Source organism: Felis catus, chromosome B1 (genome assembly GCF_018350175.1).
Source record: "Felis catus isolate Fca126 chromosome B1, F.catus_Fca126_mat1.0, whole genome shotgun sequence".
Taxonomy (NCBI): domain Eukaryota; kingdom Metazoa; phylum Chordata; class Mammalia; order Carnivora; family Felidae; genus Felis; species Felis catus.
In genome coordinates, this window is record NC_058371.1 from 26,693,763 (window position 1) to 26,711,542 (window position 17,780).

At 42.3% G+C, this 17,780-nt stretch overlaps 1 protein-coding gene across 7 annotated transcripts in view; it reads left to right on the forward strand.

Annotated features, from left to right (window-relative positions):
* Positions 1–17,780, forward strand: part of ERI1 (exoribonuclease 1) — a 321,125-nt gene that overhangs the window by 155,513 nt on the left and 147,832 nt on the right. The gene's annotated exons all lie outside the window — the stretch shown is intronic.

The window sequence follows — 17,780 nt, forward strand, 5'->3', positions numbered from 1 at the left end:
ACAAGCACCCTGGTAAGTAATACCCTGACCTATCTATGTCAGAGGGGCTTTGATGAGGGCAAAGACCGTCTAGAGTCACTGTGAGGCACCCAAGCACCTGCCGAACCACCAGAGTGCCTGAGATTTTTCAGAGTCACCCATGGATGATATTCAGTTGCTTTCTACTTGGAACCGAAGGAGCCGGGGAGCCATTTGGGCTCCCCCGTCTGTTCTGCCACAAGCTAGCTTTGTGGCCTTGGGCAGCCCGTGGGTTGTTGGATCTTCATATAAAAACCAGGTGCTGACCTAAATCCTGCAGGGCACCATTCTGTGGTTGGACTGGTAGAAACCTGATCTTGCCATGTCCCAGCAGTCACCACAGAGATTTTTCCACTGCGTGGCTCTTAACATGGATTGTTTGTGGCCAGTCTCCTCTTGGTGCGAACCAAAGGAACCACACACCTACCAACCACAGACATCTGGCCTAGGCCAAAGTGGAGAGAAATCATCCCAAGGCAGAAGAGCCAGTGGAGGGAGAAAAGTCTGAGGAGAGGAAAAGTAGAGAACAGACAGAGAAAAGGCAGACTGATCAAAAGGTTGTCGTAGTCGACCTTGGCTCAGCATCACCAGTGCCGGTAACCTCCACTGGTCTCCCTGGAGAGATAAGGAAAGTTTAATAAACCTTGCTTTCACTTATCTCTCTCTCCTTTCCTCCCCCAAACAGCTGCTTCCCCACTTCTAGGTCACAATATTTAACGTAAATACACAAGGTTTGCCAGTCCATTTTATCCCACGGAGGGGACCCTTGGGTGGTCAGAATTAAATCAGATTTCTTTTTTTTTTTTTTTTTTTTTTTTATTTTACCGACTTGGCTTGAGTTGATTCTTGCCCCATCTGGTCGAAACGAGAGGCATATTTTTCTGTTGTGCAAATGAATACTAATTAAAAAAAGCTGAAGAATGAAAAATCCACTTTGCGTAGGCACTTAGGCGGTTCAGAATTTTAGGGAAAAGAAGTAATTTGCTTACTGTCATCACTTAAAGCAGCAACGTCGTGTGTCCTTCGTGTCTTTACCTTTCTGCTGGACCCATATGAACGGCCAGGAAAATAATTGTACAGAGAAAGAGTCTAGTGAAAATGGTTGAAGGGTGACAGCCATCTCTACCAACACAGCCTTGCAACTTCTGTGAATTCTGCTCAGTGCTGTTGACAAGCCTGACCGTCCTCATCTCTCCCGACGGATTATTCAAACGGCATATCTTGTGTGTTTTCCAGTAGGCCGTGTATGGGGACAGGACCACTAATAAAATGTCCTCCCCCACCAAATTTATTGTGACCCTTTTATATTACAAAGTAATGCATGTATATTAAAGAAAATTTGGGGAAAAAATCTAATATAACTGCTGGTAGCATTTTGATGTGTTTTCTTCCTGGCTGCATAAAATATGTATGTGGTTGTAATAATGCTGAATATAAAAAATGTTATCCTGCGTTTTCTGAATGAGGCCATTTTATTAAAGGCTAGCATCTAGGATGCAAAAAGGCCAAGGGAGGAGTGGTTCTCTCAGAACATTCCAAAGTCCTGAGCAGGTTGATAAATCAATGCAAAGAGGGCCTTGCCGTGTTTTAAGAAACCACCTGGAGGGTTTTGTTTGTTTGTTGTTCTGAGACGTTCACCACCTCCCCTCCCTCCTTCCTCACAACACAAAGCCTCTGCAGAGCTGTCCAGGGGGGCAATGAGCTAAAGATATGCTAACGATTCAGAGTCTTAATGCCACCCACTTAGACTCAATTTCTAAGGACTCAGCTGCTAAGCAAGCTGTCCATTCACCTCCTCCTCAGGACGCAGGTGGTCTTACCGGGTTACAGGCAAAGAGCCTCCGGCAATTGGAGGCACTGCTTTTCTCTCAATCTCTCTCTCCCTGTCTCTTTTGCTTTTTAAAGGCTCTAGGGCTTCCCAGGGTGTGGTGGTTATCGAAGGCTCTAGTCCGGCTCTGTTATGCCATTCAGGACTGCCAGAAGGAGTACTCTGTCCGACACCTAAGGAAACCTTTTCCACTTTGTTCAGAGAGCCGTTGTCAGTATATGAAATAATAAAAGCAATGAACATAGAGGTGCGTGTATCTCTTCAAATTGATGTTTTCATTGTCTTTGGATAAACATCCAGAAATGCAATAGCTGGATCATAGGGTAGGTCTATTTTTAATCTTTTGAATCAAATAACTTCCATACTGTTTTCCATAGTGACTGCACCAGTTCGCATTCCCACTAACAGTTTATAAAGATTCTCTTCTCTCTGTATCCTCGCCAACACTTGTTATTTTTTGTCTTTTTAAAAAAATTTTTTGGGGGCGCCTGGGTGGCTCAGTCGGTTGGGCGACCAACTTGGGCTCAGGTCATGATCTCGCAGTTTGTGAGTTCGAGCCCTGCATCTGGCTCTGTGCTGACAGCTCAGAGCCTGGAGCCTGCTTCCGATTCTGTGTCTCCCCCTCTCTCTGCCCCCTCCCCTGCTCACACTCTGTGTCTTTCTGTCTCTCAATAATAAGTAAACGTTAAAAAGATTTATATAAAAAAATTTTAATGTTTATTTATTTTGAGAAAGAGAGAGAAAAAGAGAGACAGAGAGTATGAGCAGGGGAGGGGCAGAAAGAGAGGGAAACACAGAATCTGAAAAAGGCTACAGGCTCCTAGCTGTCAGCACAGAGCCCGATGTGGGGCTCCAACTCATGTGCTATGAGATCATGATGTGAGCTGAAGTTGGTTGCTCAACCGACTGAGCCACCCAGGAGCCTCTATTTTTTTTGTCTTTTTTTAATAATAGCCTACCTGACGGGTGTGAGGTGATATCTCATTGTGCTTTTGATTTGCATTTCCCTAATGGTTAGTGGTGTTGGGCCTCTCTTCATGTGACTCTTTGTCATCTGTACGTCTTCTTGGGAAGAATGTCTATTCAAGTCATCTGCCCGTTTTTCAATCAGGTTGTTATATAAGTTTATATAATATATATAAGTTTATATATGGTCTCTATATATCTATAGATCTATATATATAAACTTGTGTAAATTATCTATATATTTTGGATATTAACCTCTTATTGCATGTATGATTTGCAAATATATTCTTGTATTCAGTACGTTGCTTATTTGTTTTGTTGATTGTTTCCTTCACTCTGCAGAAGCTTTTTTAGTTTGATGTAATTTCCTTTGTTTATTTTAGCTTTTGTTGCCTTGCCTGAGGAAACTGGTCCAGGAAAATACTGCTAGAGCTTACTGCCTATGTTTCCTTCCAGGAGTTTTATGGTTTCAGCTCTTACATTCAAGTCTTTGATCCATTTTGAAATTAATTTTGCATATGGTGTGACATGATGGTCCAGTTTCATTCTTTTGTGTGTGGCCATCCATTATTCCCAATGTTTTTGCCTCCTTCGTCATAGATTAATTGACAGTATACACGTGGGTTGATTTCTGGGCCCTCTATTTTGTTCCATTGATCTAAATGTCCTTCGGCTTTTATTACAGTACCACACTGTTTTGATTACTATAGCTTTGTATTATAGTTTGAAATCAGACAGATGATACCTCCAGTTGTGTTCTTTTTTCTTAGCATTGCTTTGGCTATCTGGAGTCTTTCTGCATCCATTGAGATAATTACATGATTTTTATCCTTTGTTTTGATAATGTGGTGTTTCATGTTGATTATTTGCAGATATTGATTCATCCTTGAATTTCTAGAATAAAGCCTACTTGATCATCCTGTATGATCCTTTTCACATATTGTTGAATTTGGCTTCCTAATATTTCATTGAGGATTTTTTCATCTATGTTCATCAGGGATATTGCCTTGTAATTTTGTTTTTTGGTGGTGTCTTTGTCTGATTTTAGTCATTTATTTATTTATTTATTTATTTATTTATTTATTTATTTATTTATTTATGCATGCTACTGATTTTACTGCACCATTAAAAAAAAAACAAAGTTATAGTTACTCACAATCATATCTGCAGGTAATGAGAGTTTTTTCCATTTCCCTTTTATTTCCACAATGCAATGTCATGAGTATTTTAAATGCGGTAAATACATACAACCATCAAAGATCATTTTTAGCAATGGCAGTTATTACTGATACTAACATAGTTATCATGGGTTAGTATACTAATATCATAGCCCTAGTATACTAACAGAGCCTACACAATATGCCACATTTTTAGGTTTCTGTAATTTCAGGGAATCCAAAGGACTTTTGTGCATTTGGGAGACACGATTGTAATGCCAAGAAGTGCTGCACATTTGCTAAACCGGTATCGGCAGGGACAGAAGGTTGTCGCAGTTTTATAGTGTCCTGCTCCATTAGAAGTGATCATGCAGAATTACAAAGGGGAAAACTAGTAGGGGTTATGCTGATTCTTTTTAGGTTAAGAATTAAAATGACATTTATTTTGGAAATGTTTCTCTGCCTTTGCCACAGGAAACTTGTTGGACTATAAATTACCTAATACATTTTGCATGCCCCTGAGTTTTGGCTAATGTACCAATCTGTTTCTGTGAACATCCATTTACATGATAGAAATCTGCTCGGAGCACAGCTCAGAGACCAGATCCCCTGGTTTGGAATTACTGCTGCTCTCCAAACAGCATCTGGGGGCAGGTCTCAAAGGGACTGCACCTGGCTGTTTTAATCCTCTGCTTTGGACAGAGAGGCTCCAAATGTGAAGACCAGTGCTTGGTGCTTGTGTGGGGTCAGATTTTCATTTTCTTTCTTTCTTTTTTTTAAATTGCAGTGTAGTTACCATGTAGTGTTACATTAGTTTGAGGTGTACAATATATCAGATTTTCCATTTTCCACCATGGAGTCCTGGGGACATAGAGATGAACATGACTTAATAGAAATGTTCAAGGATGGACACTTGCCCGCAGTCTGCAATAACAATAGCAACTTTCTCTCATTTTTCCACTAAGGAGTGTGAGGTTTAGACATTCCGAAAAGTTAAAGAAACACATGGCAGTAACAATAGTCCAGGAGTCAGGGTGGGATCATGTAGTTCTTTGAAGGATCTCACTTCAATTTCAATTCAGTTTGCACTGTAATAATAAATGTTGGCCTTCATGCAGAAAACTGATCTAAAACAAGCATTCGAAGTACCGTTCAATTGTTTTCACAGTTCAGTGTGTGTGTGTGTGTGTGCGCGCGCGCGCGCGTGCGTGCGGGCGCGTGCACGTGATGGGTCAGCCTCATTGTAACTTGTCAGGAGTAGGTGTGTGAAGCTTTCCTCTTTCTTTCTTTCTTTCTTTCTTTCTTTCTTTCTTTCTTTCTTCCTTCCTTCCTTCCTTCCTTCCTTCCTTCCTTCCTTCCTTCCTTCCTTTCGTTTGTTCTTTCTTTGTTTCTTTCTTTCTTTCTTTCTTTCTGTAAGATTTGCATGTTTGTAGGAGCTGTTTGAAAAATTGGACATAGCAGAGAGAGAAGCAGTGGAGTAAAATTTAGAGTCACATATGAGCCAGGTAACTTTGGTAAGTGGCCTCAGCTCTCGGATCCTCAGTTTCTGATCTGTAGAAAAGGGATGCAGGTTATTAGGAGGATCAACATGTCATTCTCCTAAGGCGGTGTTGATCACCATTAGCACAGGGACAGGAGCACATGGACGTCACCACCACAGGACAGGGCTGGAGGTAGGTTCTTGCCCCCACCCTGCGCAAACCGAGAGCTCTGTTACTTAGTTATCTCCTATTAAGACTGTAAGAAAGTCGTGGAAACCCCAAACCTACTTAGGGCTCAGCTTTCTCAGTAATAAAATTAAGGAGAGGGACTGGAGACTGTTCAAGGTGCTTTTGGAGATAAATTTAAATGAGTCTCAAAGTAAATGCCAGGAGGTAACAAATGGGATCCTGCTTCCACACCTTTGGGGATCAGAAAAGATAATGACTTAGCGCTTAGCACTTTGGCCAATTGCTGGCTTTTCCCCAGTCAGTTTTCTTCCCTTCTCTGATTTTGACCTTCTGATATTGAGCCATCAGGAAGTTGATCAATGATACGCTTTGAATGGCTTGTTTTGTCAATATAAGGTGCTAAAGAGCCACTTTTCCTTTTCCTGTAAACAGACGCTTGCTTATGAGCCCAAAGGGGATTGATAGAAAGTAATGTGCTCTCTGTCAAAACACACACACACACACACACACACACACACACACACACACACACAGAGTGGTGATACACTTTGAGACTCAAGAAAGGAGTTGCAGAGTGACCTCATGAGGTGCTGTACCTCACTCTTACTCTTTTTTCCTGAGTAACACTTAAATTCTCTTTCAAACATTTTGTCTTTACTGATACCTCAGGGGCCTCTGCAAAACTCCAATAGTGTGACCTTTCCAGTACTTTGTCCTGGGTACCTACAGTGGCTGAGTTTCCCCTGCCTGACTTTTCTAGGGATGGAAGGCAGGCATCGTAAGCATAATTCAATTGTGTGTGTGTGTGTGTGTGTGTGTGTGTGTGTGTGTGTGCATTTCCAATAACAGTAAGTAGAGAGTAAATAATTCACCTTGATCTCATCCTAAAGTGAAGATGGTTTACTCATGATTTCAGAAAGCAGAAAATCCTTTGTCTATTTTTCTCCTCTGTCCATGGACAACGTTACCATCTGTTAGGACATTGCAGCTGCCATGCTGTCTGCAGAGCTGTTTTTGTTCTAACTCTGTCCCGTCCACGCGGGGATGCAGGAAAACAAACTCATATCTCTGAAGAGCCACCTGGCCCAATGCCCTGCTTTCAGCCTGCCTCCTGACCGTGCAAGTCTGATGACAGTCTCCCTCTGATGCCTCTGGAAGCGGAGACACCGCACTCTTTTCTCATCACCTGCTGAAATGTTGAATGGGAACTCGTGTTTTTGAAGTGAAGGTTTGGAAGAGAAGTTGGTGTTTTTCCTAACACCAAAAAAAAATACATCTGAATATTCCTAGGCGCTTTGAGGAAAACGTGTGGATGGATACTAGTATAAATACCGTGTCTCTGATCAAGTAAAAAATAAAAGTTGTGGGGGCTTCCCATGTAATAACCATTTTTAACTAAAACTAAAAGCTGTGGGAAAAAAAATGTAAAAGGCAAGATTCAACTGCCTTGTTTCAAATCCTACATTTGAGCTGGAAAATCAGTGTTAAATTTTCCCAGCAATCCTAAATCAACCTCCTTAATAAAACTCTTTAATCTAAAATGCCCCCCTGCCCCTGACTGTAGAATTTACAACAAGACCTTTTATTACAATTTAGAACGTAGGACACTGGAAAGTATCTTATGTTTGGCAAGCAAAACTATAATACCGTACTCAAGAATTCTCTTATTAAAATGCACACGCGCACTCATACTTGGGATTTATTGGTCTTTTGTCTTGTTGCATTAAGTTCTTAAGCTGATTTTTGATATTACTCCTGTGGCATTTTAAAGCTTTTGTGCTTAAACTGCACATTCTTCTCCAAGCACAGATATTTCAAGATGAAGTAGACAGCATTTTATAGAATTTCAAAGAGATACGCTGGCTAAATGATGAATGAATGTATTTACTGTGTAACAGAGCAGTAAAATGGGCCAAGATTTTCCTCCTGCAACCAGATTTTTTTACACTTCAATAATATATTTTAATATTTTCTTCTCTTGGGGACAGTGTATATGGAACGGTCTGTGGTTTCCCCTTACTTCTCTTGCCTGAGGGTCAGGGCGACAGCTTGGTGGCTTCCTTGAATCTTGTCCTCTCTCTCCTTTGTGTTTGATTTCCGGTCCTCAGCATTCCATGCGGTAGTGGCTTTGAAACCTCGGCATTATTTGTTCTCATCCCTTGACCAGCCTGCAGTGTTTCTGGAGGTAATCCTATGAACTGGTTTGAATAGCTCCTAACGTGGCTGGTTGATGCCTCTCATTAAACCAATACATATGGTCAGGGAGGAGACAGGTATCAGAAAACACTGGGCCACTAGGACTAGAATCACTGGGTATTATGTATGAGCACTTTTAGCTCTGCAGCAAGAATGTGGAAGGGGAATCCACTTTGCCCTCTCCGGCAACCTTGGGGTAGGGAACGCTCAGTTCATTGTTTTGCTGTCACTCCCCTTGGAAAGAGGAAGGGTTGTCTGCACGTTGCCTGGTGCAAGAAAATCAAATTAATACTGGCTGGCACCCCTATTGCAGGCTGCAAGAAAAGTGGGGGTGCAGCTGGGGGGCCCGAAGATTATTAGCTATGGGTAGGAGAGCTTTCAAAAGCAAGTGGAGACCACAGTGGGATTTCTAGCACAAGGTGGCTGGTGAATGCTTTAGACCTTGATAGACCCTCTGAGTCAGTGTGAGCAAGGAGGGGATAGGAGCAGGGCCCCTGAGGAGGGGCGGGAGGATTTAGATAGTGACAGCACTGGGATAGTGATAGTGATACCACTATAGTGATAGCAGCACTGGGACATTCTAGGTAAGAAAGTGGCAACAGCAAAGTGGAAAGAGCCACCCCCCCCCACCCCAGGAGTCCAGGGACCCGGCTTTTCTGTGTGTGCTCCAGCGTCCTGTAGGGCATAGGGCGAGCTACATAACCTTTCTTATTTTTTTTTTTATTTTTTAAGTTTTTTAACTTCCGTTATTCAATTATTTTGAGAGAGAGAGAGAGCACGAGTGGGGTAAAGGCAGAGAGAGAAGGAGAGAGAATTCCGAGCAGGCTTTGCACTGAGCACAGAGCCCGACACGGAGCTCAAACTCACGAATCATGAGATCATGACTGAGCCGAGATTAAGAGTCAGACTCTTAGCCGACTGAGCCACCCAGGCGCCCCTGCTACATAACCTTTCCGACTTTTCATTTCCTCAGCAGTAAATGGAACACTTAGAGGACCTGTCCATTCCAGAACTGTTTTTGAGCAGCTGCTGTGTATTAGACATTGCGTTCAGCACCGTGGTACAACAGTGAGTAGCAGAGATGAGACTTATGCCTTCAAAGAGGGTAGTCTTCCAGGGGGAAATCGTAAGTCATCAGGAACTCACGGTACCGAGAGTTAAGTTCTGTAACAGGGAAGTGTCAGGGAGCGTGAGAATACCAGGGAACAGAAGCTTCCCCAAAGAGGATGCATTTGACCTGAAATTGAGAGGTGAGTAGAAGTCAGCCAGCATAGGTAGATGGGGCCAAGCTTTTCTGAGCAGGGAGGCAACACTCCTGCTTGACTGGAACATAAAGTTTAAAATGGTAGAGCTCCGATACTCTGTAATGTTAGGAAGTTCCAGAAAGTTCTACCATGAACATTAGTGCTACCAACCAGCTGTGTGACCTTGAGCAACTTTCTTTACCTCGCAAGACCTAGTTTCTTAGTCTGTAAAGTGAGGATAATAATGGCAAGTACTTCACTGGATATTGTGTGGATTATACGAGGGGATGTATTTCGGGCCCTTAGCATAGAATAGGGAGGTAGTAAATCCTTGATAAACATTCATCACTGAATTATCATCATTATTATATTAATTATATGTTATATATTATATTATCTTCTGAGCCTCGGGGACCCTGTGAGTCACCGGACTCCTCGCCACCTTTCCCAATCACCGGGGCTCTCTCTAAGGAGCTGCAAGTCTCTATAATGCAGGCTTTCTAAGCAATTGCCATGGGATTAATTTGTGAGCCGTTGTTTGCACTGGCTTAGTTTTTCTCCTTATTTCTAGGGTTACTGCTTTAGGTTCATTTCTCCCTAGTACTTTCCTGCATGTTGCTATACCTAGGCATTTGCTGTGTGGAATCCAGATAAAATATTGGTATATGTAGCTCTATCTCTGTGAATAATACGGCTTTCCGTCTCTATTATTTTGACACATTGACCAGTGGATAATCAGGACTACTGGGAAGCTTGGGAAAATAATGTACTTCCTGCTGCTTAAAATTATTTCGGTCATCGCATTTCTCTTTGGCACTAAGGTGGAGTTATATATACCCTTATCCTCTCTCTTTCCCCTGGGTACAAATCTCACTTTCAGGAGGTTTGAAAGGTTAATGTAGCCTTTAAATGTGTGCCTCTAATTCTTTAGTTATAGCAGAAGTAATTTCTAAGATCGCCCTATCAGATAGATGAAACACTCTAAAAATCTACTTTTTCTGTAGAATACGTATTTGCCGAAAAAAATTTGGCAGAGTTTTTATTCGAGTCTATGTATTTTAAGGAATTGCAAACGTGTGTTAAGTTTGGGCAGTTTTGAGAATTGAATCTTATTAAAAACTTATGGACCCTCATAGACATATTCCATTCTTCCTGTATTTCCAGTCCTTTCTTCCTGCCTCACCCACTGTCCTCTGACCTTGAGTAGTTTTTCCTTTACTGTTGAACCATGATCCAGCAGCAACAGCAGCAGATCTGTGAAACATTGCAATAGCAAAAGGATTTACAATTGTTTGTGCTTTTTTCATCAGTGACTTGAATAACATTCATTCACAATGACTTGCTACGCTTCAGTAATGCAGATCCAAAGGAAGTGGGGATTGAAACACACTGATTTATCTGAGGCCACATGCTTTAGTCCAGAATTTAGATGTAATGGAATTTCTTTAAACATGGAGTGCATGGTTTTGATACAGCCCCCACATTCTCCTCCACCCACACCACGGCCTTCTAAATGACTTTGGTTAGACACAATCTATTAATCCTTCAACAACGGAAGGGAAAGCAATGGAAAATCTGGCCAAGTGAATTGCATATGAATCAATGCTTAAACTATTAGAGGTGGAGGACATGTGCAGATGTAAGAAAAGCTTGCTTTTCAACGAATTGAGAACGAGTTGAGTGACTTTGCAGAGAAGCATTTCTTAGTTTTCTTCTCTGATGTAAATTGAAATAGAGATATTTAAGACATTATCACCCTTGTTGCTGGCAGTAGGTCCTGCTCTTGGGACTAGAAGCTCTAGGTGGTATAGACAGATCTCTCTAAAAGGTAGTACATAGCTTTTCTTTGCTTTCAGTTTCCACTGTGATGAAAAATTAGTGAAGTTTTCATTGTCAAAGAACAAATAGAGCCATGTGTATTAGCCTGGTTCCATGTTCAGGGCATCTGGGTGGCTCAGTCGGTTAAGCGTCTGACTCTTGATTTCGGCTCAGGTCATAGCTCGAAGTTCATGGGATCGAGCCCCGTGTTGGGCTCCACGCCAACAGTGAGGAGTCTGCTTGGGATCCTCTTTCTCCCTCTCTCTCTCTGCCCCTCCCCTGCTTGTGCTTATACGCTCTCTCTCTCAAAATAAATAAATAAACTTAAAGAAAAAAACTGGTTCTCTGTTCTATGATGTTGTGAAAAGTTACACCTTTTTCTTTTAGAAGTTGGAAGAGGCCCTGTGACATGGGTATGAATAAGCCCTTCCCGCTCTCCCGTGTTATATTTATGACCTGTGCCCTTAGTTCAGTTCTACCCCAAACCTATAAGCACCATGTGTCTGATTCTGGTCCAAGTGCCCCTAACAGTGTCCCCTAGCAATTAGCCTCATTTGCAACTAATTGAGCATCTGTGCTTGGAATAAACATTTGAGCTCACCTTTCAGAGTTGAACAGATTGGAACTACCATACTGGATTGCTTGTTTTATATTGTAATCAGTGTTACAGGCAGCTTTTGCCAAAGATGGATGTGTACTTGGATACAGATCTCTTACCCTCTAGAAGTTTGTTGTTTTAAAACTTTATATCTGGAATCCAACTTGGAGATTCTGATTCAGTGGGTCTGGGAGGGAGCCCAAGAATTGTAGTTTTAACAAGTATCTTGGATGATTCTTATCGTCAGAGAAGCCTGGAAAACACAGCTTTATTGTGTACTCGACTTTCCTCTTTTCTTTTCCACCCCAGTCACATAGGCCTGTGACATGTTTGCCCCGCAAGGACACTGTCTTTGTGATGAAGGTATACGTTTCTATTGGCAGTTTGAATAGAATATGGCGATTTTTAAACTTTTGTCATGTTTGGGTTTTGAAAAAAATGTTTATTTCTTTATTTTGAGAGAGCACGTGTGCAAGCAGGGGAGGGACAGAGGGAGGGAAGGAGAGAGAGAGAGAGAGAGAGAGAGAGAGAGAGAGAGAGAGAGAATCCCAAGCAGGCTCCTTGCTTAGCACAGAGCCCACTGTGGGCTCGACCTCACCACCGTGAGATCATGACCTGAGCCAAAATCAAGAGTCTGACGCGTAACTTACTGAGACACCCAGACGCCCCGACCCTTGTAATGTTTTTAAAATGGACTTTTACCAGCTCAATCTTCCCATACACTTTAACTTACCGCGTGTTCCTTCACGAACTGCTAATTGTTGAACAACTTATGATGTCTATATTTTTAAAATCTGGAGTTGAGTTTATTAGATAAACTTGACTCTTAGTACTTGTTCAGTGTCGTGGTTGAAGTTCTTACTTTTTGATTTGTTCTTTTTCAGTTAAAACGTTTGGGGGAAGGGGGAAATGGGGACTTATTTATGGGTATAGAAGTTCAGTTTTTCAAGATGGAAAGAGTTTTGGAGATTGGTTGCACAACTATGTGAATGTACTTAAGGCTGCTGAAGTGTACCTTTAAAAGGGTTGGGACCCGGGGCACCTGGGTGGCTCAGTCGGTTAAACATCTGGGTTCCAGCCCTGTGTCGGGCTCTGTGCTGACAGTTTGGAGCCTGGAGCCTGCTTCGGATTCTGTGTCTCCCTCTCTCTGCCCCTCCCCCACTCACACTGCCTTTCTGTGTCTCTCAAAAATGAATAAATGTTAAAAAAAATTTTTTTTAAGGGTTGGGATGGTAAATTTTACCTACCATGTGGCCAGGTGCTATGCTAAGACTAATTTTACTTTTTTAAAAATATAATTTATTGTCAAATTGGCTTACATACAATACCCAGTCCTCATCCCAAAAAGTGACCTCCTCAATGCCCATCACCCATTTTTCCTATTTCCAAACTACCCCCCACCCCCTGTCCACCTTCTGTTTGTTCTTCTCTGTATTAAGAGTCTCTTGTGTTTTGTCTCCCTCTCTCTCTGTTTGTATCTATTTTTCCCCTTCCCTTCCCCCATGGTCTTCTGTTAAGTTTCTCAAGATCTACATATGAGTGAAAACATATGATATCTGTCCTTCTGTGACTGACTTATTTCATTCAGCATAATACCTTCCAGTTCCATCCACATTGCTGCAAATGGCCAGATTTCATTCTTTCTCATTGCCAAGTAGTATTCCATTGTATATATAAACCACATCTTCTTTATCCATTCATCAGTCGATGGACATTTAGGCTCTTTCTTGTTCCTATTACACAGATAAGGAAAGAGAAGGTCATTGAACTTAAAGGTCAGGACAGTCACTTCTTTGTAGAACTTAGGGTTCTGACCCAAGTCTGCCCAATCCCCACACTTGTGCTTTTTCTGGATGTAAATTTCTGCCCTGACAGGTTTCTCTGACTCCTTTTTTTAAAAATTTTTATTTATTTTTTGAAAGAGAGAGAGAGAGAGAGAGAGAGAGAGAAGAACACAAGCAGGGGAGGGGCAGAGAGGGGGAGAGAGAGAATCCCAAGCAGGCTCTGCACTGTCAGCACTGAGCCCGACTCAGGGCTTGGCCTCACCAACTGTGAGATCATGACCTGAGCTGAAATCAAGAGTCAGACGCTTAACCAACTGAGCCACCCAGAGGCCCCTCTCTGACTCTTTCTAGAGCCTCAGAGAAGCATGAGTCATGTGCAGTACGCTCAGGGTGGATCGCCCTTCCTCAGACACATCCCTGTGAGGTGTGCTTCTCCATTGGGATATCCCACCTGGGTCCCCCAGTCTTGTGAGTTGGTAAGATTTAATGTTGACAAACCCAGAAAATTTAATTCTTACCTTTACCAAAATTTTTCAGACATCAGGGACCCTCTAAAGGGATTAGTTGAGAACAACAGAAGCCTGGTAGGGAATGATGTCTACACAATTTAGCAGCGCCCTTCGCCACTATATGTGCATAACCAATGCTCATCAAAGCACCCTGGGATCCACGGCTGTGCAGGTGACAGACCTAGGCGCTGGGCACTGCTGTGAAACCCTTAGCCTGCAGTGGCTGAAGGCAATGTCACGTCCATCCGGACCTTCCTCTTGATTGTGACAGTTTTCTGTCACTGCTACACCTCCTCTCTGTTGCACGCAGGTTGGAGTCAGAATGCTCTCACTGACATTACCAGAGCGTTCCTACTAACTGCAAAAGCTCCCCTGCATCTGAGCACAGTTGAATCAAGTTTAGAAGGGAATGTCCTTGGGTTCATTAACTATATTTCAAATACTCTAGGGACAGCTTTCTATAATTTACTCCCCCTCCGATCGGTGCACATGCCAGAACTTCTCCTGTGTACTTGCTGCAGTGTTATTTTCTTTTTGTCTCCTTTCTGTTTGTGCTGTAGCGGCACAGGGATAGTCTGTTCCAGAAAGAGAACAGTTTTTAGGCTAAGGGCTTCCTGAACAATCTCAACTGGACAGAAGGATTTGACAAGTCTGTTTCACAATCAAACATGTCCTTCTGTTTGTATCCTATTATTTTTTTAAATATTTATTTATTTTCAAGACAGAGAGAGAGAGAGAGAGAAAGAGAGAAAGAGAGAAAGAGTGTGTGTGCACAAGTGGTGCACAAGTGGGGGAGGGGTGGAGAGAGACTGGGAGACAGAGAATCCGGAAGCAGGTTCCAGGCTCCGAGCTGTCAGTGCAGAACCCCACAGGGGGCTTGAACCCACGAACCGCAAGATCATGACCTGAGCTGAAGTCAGATGCTTAACTGACTGAGCCACCAGGCGGCCCGTGTTTCTATCCTCTTAAGATCTATATCCTGCCTGCCAACTATTTTTTTACCATGATTTCATCTTATACAAGCCACTTTACTTCTCTGGGTCCCAGCTACTCTTTTATTAAATGAAGGTCTTTTCTAGCCTGAACGGTCCGGCATTGCACTAATTTTCCTCTCTATTCCCAAATGCATCAGCCCCCAGAATGCTTCTCTTTTCTTTAGAGCCCTAATGCTCCCTGCAGTGTTGACACAGACCCTCCTGTGGCCTCTCCTTCCAGGGGCCTGAACACACTCTGGCGCCTTCCAGCTTTTCGGGGCCAAGAGGACTGTAGCCTTCTCGATGGCGGCGGAGGCTACAGCTGCCTTTTAGGAAGTGGCTCAGAGTGACCAAATCAGAACTGGGGATAGTCTGGGACTTGCCTCAGAGCGACTGGTGTCTCAGGCACCCTCATTACACAAGCTGCCCCAATGTCTTTGCTCAAATCCCTTTCAAGTTCCTACTTGTAAAAAGAGGTTACAATAATAGCATAAAAACCTAAACTTCCGTCATACAACTTCTGTCTTTTGCTGACAACCCATACTTTTCTTAGACAACTTTCTCTTCACTTCCAGCTGGCTTCTGAGGAGTAATTTCTCCCCCACAGACTTTTAAGAAGTGCTTCCTCAGCTGATTGAGAATAAGAAGGTATATAGAATGTTCTTGCTTGTATCTCAGTGACTCAGTCCAAAATGTTAACTTAGGAGCCTTTATCACTCTGACAGAAGCTTCAGAAAAAAAATAGCCTATGAAGCCTACGGATCATTCCAGAGTAGACAAGACTGAAAACAGAACCAACAGTCCTTAAAGACTTGTGTTGGTGATGGGTGTACCCATGTCATAGGTCCCATGATCTATGGGAGACATTCAAGATGGCGTCACTTAGTTACAGAACATTAGAGGCCCCTTGGCCTTTATATGGTAGGACTGCCTGCAATAAAAGAGCATTAAATTTTAAAAATCAAATCTTATTTTCTATTGATGTACTTACTCAGTGATTCCTTATTGATTCTGTACTGGTTTATTGATTATGAATTTCCTTCGTTCACATACTTATTTATTTGTTACAAGGCATCTCTGAGTGCCTGTGTGCCATACCTCAGGTTCTGGGTGAAGCTCTGGTTTTAGAGCACTGAACAAGGCTTGCATCTGAGAGGAGGGTAATAAGCTGACTAATAAATGAATTGAATGGTTACAGATTGTGATAAATGTCATGAAGAAAACACATAGCATGGCACAATATTAAAAGTCAAGTTAGAAATCCTTGAAATACAAATTTGCCTACCCTTTTGCTTTTCCAGTGTTGTGGAATGCTCTGGTTTTCCAGTGCTCTTTCCCATTGTGCCTCCAGACCCACGGTTCCCCAGGTCAAGTTCAAATAGCCAATTGTAAGAAAACAACCAAGAAAATGTCTAAGAGAGCTCCTTTTGTGATTGCAGATAAATAGGCCTCCTCACTAACCTGTCCTAACTTGTACTGTCCTTGCATTTTGAGATTCTCCAAAGTAGGTCGTATTTTTTTTTTTAAATCATAGGATCCTTATTTTTTTATTTATATTTTTGATATATGTGTAAATATGGCTCCAGTGAAAAAGGAGGTTTACATCTGACATTGTTACATTCAGATTCACAATGTTAGTTCTCGAAAGTAACATTGCCAGGAGAGATGAGAAATAGATTCAACCCATCTAAACTATGGACTATCAGAGGACTTTATGATCTCACCATGGCAAAGAACATCTTGTTCCACTGCCCCCTACCCTTCTGTTCTCTGTTCTGGCCAAGTTTTCCCGAACTTCCGGTTCTTTTTTTCCCTCTTTTTAAGTTTATTTATTTATTTTGAGCGAAAGCGCACGTGAGTGGGAGGGAGCAGAGAGAAAGGGAGAGGGAGAGAGAGAGAGAGATAGAGAGAGGGAGAGAATCCCAAGCAGGCTCCACACTGTCAGTGCAGAGCTACTCATGAACAATGAGATCATGACCTGAGCCAAAATCGAGAGTGGGACGCTTAACCCACTGAGCCACCCAGATGCTCCCAGAACTTCCAGTTCTAATGCGGGTTTTGCCACCAATTGGTGACTACCGAGAAAAGTATTTACCTTTCTACGGATTGGTGAACACCAAGCAAAGCATTTACCTACAGTGTCTTCTTAGCTCTCATTCGCCTCATTTCTATGAATGCTGCCTGGTTTAGGTGGTCGAGACTTTAAAAATGCTATTTCTCTGGCTTTCTGTCATTTTGCTGTATCTTAGAATATAAATTAGAATTGCTTGTGTATTTTAGTGCTGTCTTCAAATTTGGGTTTTGCTGCAAAATAATTAAACAGTAATGAGATTTATATGAATAAAATTCAACGGTAAGGCTCCCCCTGCCCTGAGAGCCCATGCCAAGACAATACATTGTAACTAGTGTTTAAAACAACCAGTCTGGTATCGAAGAAACCGAGTGGCTCCTTCCAAGTGGAAGAAAGAGGGGAGATGTTTTCTATGTTAACGAGCAGCTCTGCTCTCTAATTCTATTGGGAGGGATGCCCGTGGCATTTGAGGCTGCATTATATTGGGTTGCAACATCTGTCACTGGCTTACATGGCTGTTAATGTTTCATTTCGCACTCAGACTTATCAGTATTCATTAAAAACTCTCCATTTGTGCCACTCCTTTTGGGAAAAAGTACCCTATCTTAGTGTCTTGGATTTTTTTTTTTTTAAGGAAAAAAAAGGTTTAATTTTAAACACATTTTTCACTCAGTAGCAAAGCAGCATCTGGCAGCAGGAGTGGGGAACTTGTCACGCATGCAGATGACCAAGCGGCTTGTCTCCAGAGGAAGTTTAGAGTGGGTAGAAGAGGGGTTCGAATTAAAATTTAAATTTACCGATTGCCATTTTGACTCCCCACCTGCAGGAAAATTTAGAAGTCGGTGCAAATGGCATCCCCTTAGCACCACTCAGGAGTCTTGCATATTTTCCTTCAGAGGTTGTATGAAGCCTCCAGTCGGAGCGCCTGGATCATTAGGGAGGCATCT